General features: G+C 39.2%; 1 protein-coding gene, 1 long non-coding RNA gene and 1 pseudogene across 2 annotated transcripts in view; all 3 read left to right on the top strand.

The window, feature by feature from the left end:
• Positions 1-3,301: 3,301 nt before the first annotated feature.
• On the top strand, positions 3,302-4,619 carry LOC145645706 (uncharacterized). Its single transcript, XR_014116133.1, has 3 exons — positions 3,302-3,628; positions 3,776-4,066; positions 4,365-4,619. It is a non-coding gene; the product is annotated as an uncharacterized LOC145645706 (long non-coding RNA).
• A 295-nt stretch (positions 4,620-4,914) lies between these two features.
• LOC113569304 (free fatty acid receptor 3-like) overlaps positions 4,915-11,375 on the top strand; it is a 19,775-nt pseudogene continuing 13,314 nt past the window's right edge.
• Positions 5,668-11,375, top strand: part of LOC113588473 (free fatty acid receptor 2) — a 26,639-nt gene continuing 20,931 nt past the window's right edge. Inside the window, exons 1-5 of the mRNA XM_081719965.1 lie at positions 5,668-6,010; positions 6,098-6,188; positions 6,381-6,440; positions 8,358-8,469; positions 8,953-11,375. The exon at positions 8,953-11,375 is cut by the window's right edge and continues 341 nt beyond it. The gene's annotated coding sequence lies outside the window, so the exon portion shown is untranslated. The remainder of the gene's footprint in view (positions 6,011-6,097; positions 6,189-6,380; positions 6,441-8,357; positions 8,470-8,952) is intronic.

The raw sequence follows: 11,375 nt of genomic DNA, 5'->3' as shown, positions 1-11,375 counted from the left end.
ATATATATGCCTGCAAAACCACTAACACCAGTACCTTTAAATGCAAAGAGGAGAACTGATCTATTTCCTGTGTAACACTGCCATTGTCTTGAAGTTTGTATTAAGAACTACTTGCTATATGCACTGTGCATATAACTGCAGAATGACAGAAAGTGGCAACAGTATGGCAATCAAGTGTCAGTGGTAAAGTGTGAAGATAACAGATGCTAATGGAGTTCAATTCAAGGAAACAGGAAGCGAGAACTATGAGAGAGTGTGTTCAAATCAGGATGTCAAAAATATCTTTGGTTGTGTGTTTATATAAAGAAAATGATTAAAGGATAGTTCTTTATTTGCCAGTGAGTGTGGTGTCTACAGCAGAGGAAGGTAAGAAACCATAATAATAATAATAATAATAATAATAATAATTCATTTCATACACTAAAATGCAGCTTAAATGCTTTACAGAAGTTATGCAGCTGTGCAAAGCCATGGAATTACCAAAAATATAATAAAAATGAATCTATCAATATATCTAACAATGAAGTAATTTTAAAACATTACATATATAAACCAGACATAAACTGATTTCACAAGCTGTACTGAAACCTGTTTGAAATGGAGTCCAGAAGACTTAATAGGAGAAAATAAACTGAAATATTGGGTTAAGTTCATAAACATTTACAGCCAGAGGTTTTGAAAAAGTTGGTGAAAGTTTATATAATTAGCTAATCGATAATTTTAACAAAGCATTTCTGAAGAATATGTAAACAGTTTATATTACTGTAGAAAGCACTGGCCTATATAATATTACAGTATGAGAAGTATGTATAAATGAATACACAATATAGGTTAAGTAAATGTTTTAACAAGAGGAATTTATCTCTTACCATAACACTAATATTTTCTATTTTCTCTGATATTAAGTAAATGTGCCCTTCCTAGCATAGTTTCTCATCAATGAATTTACCAAGACATTTAGTATAGTGGACCTGCATTGTGTTAATGTAGGATTAGACATACGGACTGGTGGAAGTATATCGATGCCTTTTCAATTTTAGTACTCGAAATCATTTATGAACTCTTTAATATTGAGAGATAATTTTACATCTTTAAACCACAGATCAATAAGGGATCATTTGATTTTTCGTATGTAATTTTATTAAGAACATCAGTTAAGTCTTTTAAATATATAACTATTTAAAATTGGAACTCTATACATACACTATGACATTTTTACTAAATAAAAAATGCTTATGCTTATTGATCACAACATCTATACTAGATTGTGTCACTGTCACTTCCATAGAAAGAACAAGAATTGTTGGTGTACAGCCATTTTCAGCTCTCCAGAGACGCTCTGTAGGGTTGATGTTTGGACACTGACTGGGCCGCTCCAGGGATTTCACAGCTTTCCTGAAGCCACTCCTGGGTTTTCTGGGTGGAATGTTTTCAGTTGATGTCTTTTCCAAAATATAAACCTTCGCCCCAGCCTGAGATCTTGAGCATTTTGCAAAAGGTTTTCACCTAGGATCACTCTATATTTTCTACATCCGACTTCCTCTCCGGCCTAACTCATCATTGCGTTTTTATAAACTCCAAGCAGCCTCTTATGTGCTTTTTAGTGAGGAGTGGCTTCTGCCTGGTCACTCTGCCATAAAAGTCCTAATTAGTGGAGTGCTGCACTGATAGTTGTCCTTCTGTAAGGAACCCTAGATCTCATTTATATTGATAATTCATTATTTGTCTGATGATGGCAATTTATCCCTAATAACTCATTTATTGCTGGGTTGTCAAATTGCTGAAGAATATTGCTTGTTACATGTGAGTATGATTGAGCCTACCAAGCTCTTGGGCACTGCAGAAATGTTCCTGTATCCTTCCCCAGATCTGTGCTTGTGTGTCACTTTCATGTGTGTCGTTGCTTTGTCATTGTTGAGTATTGTGTGTAGATTGATGAGATGAAAGTGAGTTAAATCCATTTGAAGATGAATCTGGAACAAGAAAAAATGAATAACTTGGAAGGGTCTGAAAGCTTTTTGCATACACTGTATATAAATGCTTTCAAAAGCACAAGTCAAAATAAGAGGATAAAATGTCTAACTTGTGTGATGCTTCATAAGTAAAATAGTTCTGGCCTTAGACATTTTTAGTATGTCATTTACATGTCAACTCATAATTGCCAAAAAATAAATAAACTGCCAGATTATTCAATTCAGATTGCTTAGTACTGTTTTAGTGGTTGCTTCATTACAGAATGAAAGCAAGCACACCATGTCACTGAGATGCAAACTGAATTGGGTTGAAAATGGCTTTGGGAGAAAATCACCAGCAGCAAGTGCACTTCCACCATGTTTGTTTTCCATCTCTTTTCTAGGTTACAGTGCACAGTAATGGACAGAGTGCTTAAACTCTTTCTAACAGGTAAAGATCAACAGACCACGATTTTACCTGTCCGTGTTACGTGATGATGAGCGTCCCATGGGAGACAGGTGGAAAACTTACTCAGGGTGGTCCAATTATGACTATTCTTTTCAAAATAGTCCTGGAATACCTACAGTAATAGATGTTTTTCCTAATGATTGGTTTGAGAGTGGCAGATGGGGCCAAATTACACTAGAATATTCTTGTAGTAAAGCTCCAGTAATATTCCAGTAAGGTTTGAATAAATATGTGAAGGATGACAGTTTATAAAGGAAGGCTTTATTATTTATTAATTCATTTATTTATCAGAACATGCAGTCCTTTACATTCATTATCACTTTGGTGTAACTGAGCAGTTCAAAACTAAGTGTTGTGACTATAAAAAAACAACAACTTTTGTTGAATCTTTGAATAGTGCCATTCCATTGACACATGTTACTGTATTTGCGGAGTTTTTCTGGTGTTTTTAGAAGAAAACTCAAAAGGTTCCCATAATATTTGCAGAACACTATGTCAAGGTGATGGTCATGCTCGCATGTCGGAGTGTCCCCCGTTTCCCTGGCTACCTAAAGCACTTCCTTGTTTTCCTACTATCGTCTGTTACTATGGTGTCCTGTCTCCTCCCCTTTAGCTCCAGCTGTTCCTCGTTTGTCCTTCGTTAGTGTTCCTATTTAAACCTTGTCCTCTCGTCTTGTGTTTGTTGGTCATTATCTTCTTATTCTGTGGCACTGACTCTCTGTGCTCTAGGCTAAGTCACCATGAATTTAAGCTTCATCCACTTTGAAACCAACCTCTGTAAAGCTGTAAGCCAAAGACCATCCATCACAAAAGATTTGCACTGATCTAGTGAAGCTGAATAAACTCTACACTCTGTCCTGTCTCCCAGCTTCACTCCTGAGCTGCTCATGTCGATGCTCGAAGGTGCAGGTGCCAAAATCCGTTACAGCCATCAGAGGAACCTGTGTGGTGGTGCCGTGCAGTACCACATCTCACACATATGCGACTTGGTACAAGTATCAGCGCTCTGGATACCCTCCAGTGTATTCTAATGACACCAAAGATATAATAAATCAGTTTAGAGGAAGGACATCACTCCTGGGAAATGCTACGCAGGGAAACTGTAGCCTAAAGATTGACAATGTTCGCCAAGAGGATGGAGGAATAAGTTTGTATGTATGGATCAATCCTCACAACATATATGGAGATTACACAGAGATAAAAGTCTGTGAGTACACAAGGAGAAACAATGTTCAAAACCTACACGCAGACAAGTTTATTAAGTAAATTTAATAAATAATTATGAAAATAATTATGACTTTGGCCCAGGTAATCATATTGACCACTGATTTTAACATTTGTATTTTTCATACAGTGGCACCTTCAGAGACTCGCATTTCTGTAGAAAGCATACAAGTGGAAGGAACGCTTTTCTCAGCCAAATGCACAGTCCGGCACTCCTGTCCAATGTCTCCACCTCTGCTGGAATGGCTGGGCCTGTCTTCTGTTTCTAATGAGGTGAGCACTACACAGGACTCGGGTGGCTTGTGGGTTTCTGTGGCACACGCTCAGTTCAATGCCAGCCGTCGAGACCATAGTAAAAGGGTCACATGCAGGAGAAAGTCAGATGGAAACACTGCGACTGGTGAACCACTTAATATCTTATGTGAGTAAAGACTACGCTAATGTTTTCTCATTTTATATTATCTAAACGTTTTGAAAAATGTAAATTAAATATCAGGTTGGGTGGTAGGGGGATAGATGAGAATAAATTTAATTCATCGTTAAAAATAAAACCACATTAAAAATGCAACAAAGAATGCCAGAGCATTTCAAACCATCAAATGAACTGCTAAACTCTAATTGAGAAACTCTGTATTGTATCCTTGCATAATCTAGTTTGTGGACTATATGAAATAAGGCTTTATGAATATATATAGTTTATATTAAATTCATTTCTGCAGATGCCCCAACAAATGTGAACATACATACCAGTGGAACAACGCCTGTGGTTGAGGGTGGTAACATCTCATTAACATGTAGTAGTGACAGCAACCCTCCAGTGGCCAGCTATGAGTGGCGCATCATCCAAATGAATAGCACCATTAAGCACAAGACAAGAAGTTTATTGCTTCAAGATGTCAGACGAGATATGAAAATCTCCTGCATTGCCCATAACTCCATCGGACTGGGTGAATCAGACCAACTGTCTCTGAATGTCCATTGTGAGTAGCTGGTGCATTTACTTTTTCAACATGCTTTGCTGCTATCACAGTTGACACCTGTTGAGCAAAGGCTGTCAAACAACAGTTCTTACAGGCCACATTATTACACTGATATATTCTTTAGATTATTTAACACAATAGATTCAATAAAATCTCAATATCAATTCCTTTATTTTGTACATCAGGTATGTTATGGGGAAGAAATCCCTAAATTGATGTGTGTCTGTTCTGAATTGTAGTCTGACACCTCAGCCTCAGGGAATTATTACTCTATTTTACGTACTTTGGAATGACTCATGGTAAGAGATGATTGGATACATGGACCTGCTCAATCTACTCTCATATACTGTGTTAGAATTACTGCACATGTTTTAATCATGGGAGGGTTGATTTATATCTTCGAGAGATAAGATGTGCATGTCCATAATCCATCAAGCATTCATAAAAGAGTCACTCTTGGTCAAGTGAACTGTTTGTTGACCGTGGTCTTTGTTAACCTCTCTCCAGAGACTCTCTGTGACTGTACTGTCACTATTGTGTCATACCAGAAGCTTCAGTACTTCCTGCCCCTTTAACTCTTTGTTAGTGGACTGGGTGTTACAATATATTCATACAGTCTTATAGTAACAGAGTTTGTTACTTAATCGTGCTGCTAAAGACATTTACATTTATGGCATTTAGCTAACTGAGTACAACCTGAGCAACTGAGGGTTAAGGGTTTTGCTCAGGGACCCAACAGTGGCAACTTGGCAGTCATGGGGCTTGAACCAGCAACCTTCCAATTATAAGTCAAGTACCTTAACCACTGGCTGTATGCACTCAATGCACGTCTAAACAGATCTGAAAATTAATGCCCCAGAAACAGAATCTATATGTGAGGGACATTTTGCTTTGAGATTATAAGGGAGACATGAAAGTCTCTTGCAAGTGATTTGTAGTGGCCCCATGATTCTTTGTCCTTCTAGAGCCAGACTGTGGCTGTAATAACACCAGTGTGTCATGCAAACCTTCACTGCCTCTTGCCCCTTTAAACATGGGATATTGGGTTGGGTGCCACAGCAGTAAGATTTTGTGATTGTGTTGCTGATGACTTTGTCTCCGTGTCTCAGTCCCTCCCACCATCCTGCCAGACTCAGCCTGCTGGGAGAGGGAAGGATCTCTGCACTGCATGTGCTGGGTGGAGGCGGAGCCAAACGCCAGCATCTCCTGGACTGTTGATGGAAGAAGTGCTCTCCTTCCTCACTTCAACATGACAAATAACTATATGGGAAGGACCACAGTGTCAGTGATGACAGGGCCACTGGGCCACTTTGTAACTTGTGAGGCTGCAAACTACTTGGGCAATGACACTTACCAGATGTCTGGCTTTCCACAGCTGGCACAAGGTACTGGATACTTCTCACTTGTGTGTAGGGGAAACCGCAGAAGGACATTGCTGCTTGTTCTTAAGTCATTTCCTCCATTCTTTCCAGGCACTGTTGGATTTTACTATTTCATTCTGGTGGCCATAGTTTTAATTGTGGTTGGAATTGTGCTAGTTGTCCACAGAAGACTGAAAAAGAGGTAGTTTTGTATGATTCATTTATACAGTCACAATTACATTTATCTGGTGTCTTAGTACTGGGCTAAAGTTAAACCCTAGCAGCACCTTCAATGGAGGAGTAGATATAAGGAGAGTGGAACGATAAACAAATGTTCTTATGAACTACAGCATTTCTCACATTTTCAGTGCTCTTCAATCTGCTTTACTTTCAGACACGAACATTTGAGAGGACCTAAAAAGGCAACAAGTTCAGAGTACACAACCCAGGCTAGGTAAGTCTAAAAGCTCCATCAATCATTTTAACATTTAAAATGTGAAAATTCAACATTCTGGTGCACAGAAGAGATGGATGCACAGGGAAGGGAAAAAAAACATGGACTTCAGTCAGACAAAAAAAGTTTTATCTTGAAATAAAAGTATGGACAGTCTTTGACTATATTTTGTCCTTGAATAATTTGAACATTGGGGGAATTCAAATTGAACAAACTGCATATTAGAATGCAAAAAAAAAATGTCTAGAAGATTGGGGATGTTTAATCCAAGGAAAACCAGCGTCAAAATTACAGAAAACTGAACACTAAAATGCAATTATCAAAAATGCTTTGCTGTCCTATTGGCCATTTTGAAGGTGTGGGTGTGCTTGGTGAGTATTCCTCCTTTACATTTTTGCCAAATCACAACACTTCACACATACAGTACAGACATACTTAAAGGGTTCCTATTATGCCCCCCTTTGCACAAATTACCACATTTTCCTGGGGTCTTAATGAAATGACTGATATGTTTATTAGTACTCTCAGTACCACAAGGATCAACTCAGTACCCCACAGCAACCTTCTCAGCCTGTATAAACAGCCCTATTCAGAATGGCTGGTTTGAGTGCCTGCTCCTTTAAATGATGAGCCACTGCTCACCCCACCACATCTTCCAATGAACCCTGTGAAAAGCATTGCTGATGGAGAATACAGAGCTACAACCATGGCTACGTCTAAAATTGCGTACTTCTGTACTAAACGGTAGTACCTTATTTGACACAGGCAAAATATTTACATTTACAGCAGATGTTCTTATCCAGAGCGACTTACAAAGGTGCTTCGTCATTTACTCATACATATAGAATACATCCTAGCTAGAACAAATTGGAATGCAATATATCAATGCTCTAGAATACTGTAGACATACAGGGATCACTGCTGTTGCCTAGAAGAACAAAATACATAGACCTATCTTAAACGATGATGAATCATACTATTACTCGTTATATATTTTGTGCCGGTTATTCTACATTGATTCAGTAAAACTATTATTTTTGTGAGAACGTAAAATATTGATTTTTAGTTAACTGATTAGCATGCTGTTAGCTGGCTAACTCTTCTTTCTTTGAACAGCTCAAAGGTCAGATACCAGCAATCAAGCCATAAACCAATTCAATTAACATTAACCTCAATCTAAAACTTGATCCTAACCAAAATCCAGTTATAGAATGTTGTCAACAGCATGCCTATAACAGCTTAATGAGTATGCAAAGATGTTATGTATTATACCTGTTGCATGCTCAGTGCCTTGAACTTGGACACTCCAAATAATTTGAACAACTTGATGATCTTAAACACAACTCGAGAGCCTTTAATTATTTAGATGAGAATCAATAATGTTACTGAGTCTGTCTGATTATTTAATCTTAAAATGACCACTCAAATAGTGTCAAGGCAATAATCAGCAGACCTTTTAATACTTCTAACATACTATTCTGGATAACTGTATATAATTTGAATGTTTCGTTTACTACTTTTTACTTCTGCTTCATGTGTTAATGTGAGCTATTGCAATACAAATTCCCTGTAAATCTTTTGGCCAATAGAATCTAATGTACCCAATTCGACCAAAACCAACAGAAATCTGATTCTAATTCTGTGTCTTGTCAGTCCTCCACTGACCTGCCCACTTTAGACACTATTTCCTGTTAGACTGTACACACAAATTACCTCGTGGATTTTCAATTAATGATCGATGAGTGATTAATATTTTTATTTAACCAAGGTATGTTTTTAAATGTAATGCATACAGATGCATTATATTAACATTTTTCATCTGTGCATATTTGAATGAGCATTATAATGCATATATATTGTTAAAATTGTCATAGGTAACCTTTTAGATGTTTCTAAGAAACCCTGTTTAATTTCAAGTGGAACCCAGACCAAGGCCCAGGAGATGACATCCATCGATGACATCTATGCGAATGATGTATTGGGTGGGCATACTTGGAGAACCACCATGGTGACTTCACAGACTCCTGAGGTAGCAACAGCACACTGCCCAATAAAGACGATGCATTGCCTCTACAGTTAATGTAGTGGTTTCAGTCCCAGTGCTGGGCCATCTGCCATGCTCTCTCTGCTCCAACTGATTTCTAAATGCATTTTCTAATTAGGCCTTTCATAGTCTGAATCAGGTGGGCTGGGGCAGAGAAAATACATTCAGGGCAGGGTGTCCCCATATCTGGAACTGATGAACTCTAGTAATGAAGGAATTGGTGTTCCTCACATTCAGTCCTGGAGAGTAAAAGCACTGTGTAGTTTAGTTGACCCTGCTCAGACACATCTATTAGACTTTATCAAAATTTTTGTGTGGATTAAGAACAAACCTTAGTTTTTCATATTGTTACTGGTAGGATGCCAGTGCACCTCAGAGCAAAAATAAATTGAGAAGTTTGTTGAATGTATGTTTTGAGTTGATATACATATGGTGTAAGTCAGGATGGTTTCTTTTTTTACTTGTTAGGATGAGATGGCCAATATCTACCTGAATGAATGATGCTCTTGATGGCCTCATATCCATTGCTAAGCTTCAGTACTCTTCGCACCAAAATATTCTGCATGCACTGATGTCTGGGGATTTTGATAATCCATGTCAGAGCTGAGTATCTGCACATTCATTTGGCAAACATATAATAAATATAATCTTCCTTTTTACATAGCATTTTATTAAACAAACTTGATTTTTTGTATTCTTATATTTGTAATAAAATCTAAAATAAATTCAATATCTTCAAAGTAGTGCAAAAAGAAGAAAAAACTGAAGTTGTCCTATCTTTCTGTGATCCATCTTGTAATCTGTCACAATAAGACCTGTGTTGGGAGGCCGTCCAAACACTATCTCAAAGGCTGATAAGCCTGTTCGTGCCTGTGGCCTGGTTCGACATTGCCACAGGACTAGGGGGAGATATTTAACCCAATTCATGCCTGTTTCCTGCATCAATTTAGCTAATCCCCCTTTAATGGTTCCATTTGCCCTTTCTACCGCCCCTGCACTAGCAGGGTGATAGCTGCAGTGTTTTCTCATATCCACTCCTAGGTATTTAGTCAGAGCTTTTAACCCTTCGTGTACGAAGGGTGTTCCGTTGTCACTGGACACTCGTTGCGGCAACCCCCACCGGGGAATAATTTCTCTCAGTAGCGCTTTTGCTACTGCATCACTATCTTGTTTTCTCGTTGGGAAGGCCTCCACCCACTTACTAAACATGCACACACACACAAGCATATATCTCTTCCCTTCTGCTGATGTTAGTTCTACAAAATCTCTTTGCCAATGTTGAAATGGTTCACTAGGCGGCGGATGTCCGACGGGTGCATGTTTGGTATGATTGTCTCCATGCGTTGTTTTTTGTGCACATACCAGGCATCGGGAACAAAAATTTTGGGTATGTGTGTTTATTCCCGGTGCATACCAATATCTCATTATACTCTCCACTATCCCCCCCATTGCTCATGTGACTCCTCCCATGAGCAATCTCAATTAGTCCTTTCATATAAGATGTGGGGAGACATGGTTTGTTCATGTCTGGGTGTACCCATATCCTGCCTATTTGTTTACACCCCCCTTTTTTCCATTTCGCATAGTCCTGTGGAGTGGCTTGTTTTTGGATATCTTTGATAGTTATTCTGGTTTCAGTATCTGCTTGTGCCATTTGTGAATTGAGCGGCTGTAACGCTGTGAGTTGAGCTACTTTATCCGCATAAGCATTTCCTTTTGACACGGCGTCATTCTGCCTTTGTGTGTGCAACACACTTTATAATTGCTACTTCCTTTGGCAGTTGGATTGCTTCCAATAGTTCTGCTACCAGGCGGTGATTTTTAAAGTTGCGATGTTTCCAAATGGCCCCAAAGTCATGTGCCACTCCCCAAGCATATCAGGAATCAGTCCAAACATTCACAGTCTTATCCTGTGCTAGCTTACATGCCTGTATGAGTGCGGCATGTAACACAAACAACTCCAGGTCCGCATTAAGTATCGGTTCCTCCTTTAAATCTATTCTAGGAGATGTTGCAATTTCTAACACTTGTTGGCAGTCATGGGGCACCCCCTCCTCCTCTGTAGGCAATAGAGTGGAGGGGTTCAAGGTTGTGCATCGTTTCACAGAAACGTTTGGCATGTCCAGTAAAGCAGTGTGGTACCTGAACCATCACTGAGTGGATAAATGTGCCACCTTTTGGTCCTGCAATATTCTCGATACCGCATGGGGAACGTGTAGGGTCAGATTAGCATACCCTACTATATCTCTGGATGCTACTAGGGCCTTTTCTGCTGCGGCTACTGCTCTTATTTACAATGGCAGGCCTGCTGCAACTGCATCCAGCTTACCTGAGAAATAGGCTACTGGCCTCTGTTTGTCCCCGTGTTTTTGCGTTAAAACGCTCGTCATGTATTGTCCTTTCACATCCACTGTCTGTTCGAATGATTTACTGGGATCTGGAATGCCTAAGGCGGGCATGACCTGTAGTAATTGCTTCAATGCTGTAAAGGCCGCTTCAGCTTATGGCGTCCACTCTAACTGAGAGGAATTCGAACCCTTGGTTGGTATTATATTTCTGAGTGGCCCCTCATGCTCTGCATAAGATGGTATGAACGTTCTACAATAGGAGCACATGCCTAAAAAGGACAGCAGCTGTTTTTTCGTCGTAGGCTTCGGTATAGTCAAAATAGCATTCACCCGGTCTTTAGTCAGCATGCGCGTATGTTCGGTAATGTCATGTCCTAAAAAGTGCACTTGCTGCTTGCAAAACTGTAATTTAGATTTGGATGCCTTGTGGCCTTCCCCTGCTAAATGATGTAGCAGTGCCACCGTGGCTTGTTTACACACTTCTCGTGTTTTTCCACAAATTAAAAGATCATCAACATATTGCAGCAGAGCTGTTGCTTCAGG

Source organism: Electrophorus electricus, chromosome 1 (genome assembly GCF_041902795.1).
Source record: "Electrophorus electricus isolate QZ-2024a chromosome 1, ASM4190279v1, whole genome shotgun sequence".
NCBI lineage: Eukaryota > Metazoa > Chordata > Actinopteri > Gymnotiformes > Gymnotidae > Electrophorus > Electrophorus electricus.
Note: the sequence above shows the minus strand (reverse complement) of the source record. Positions and strands in the feature narration are given on the sequence as shown.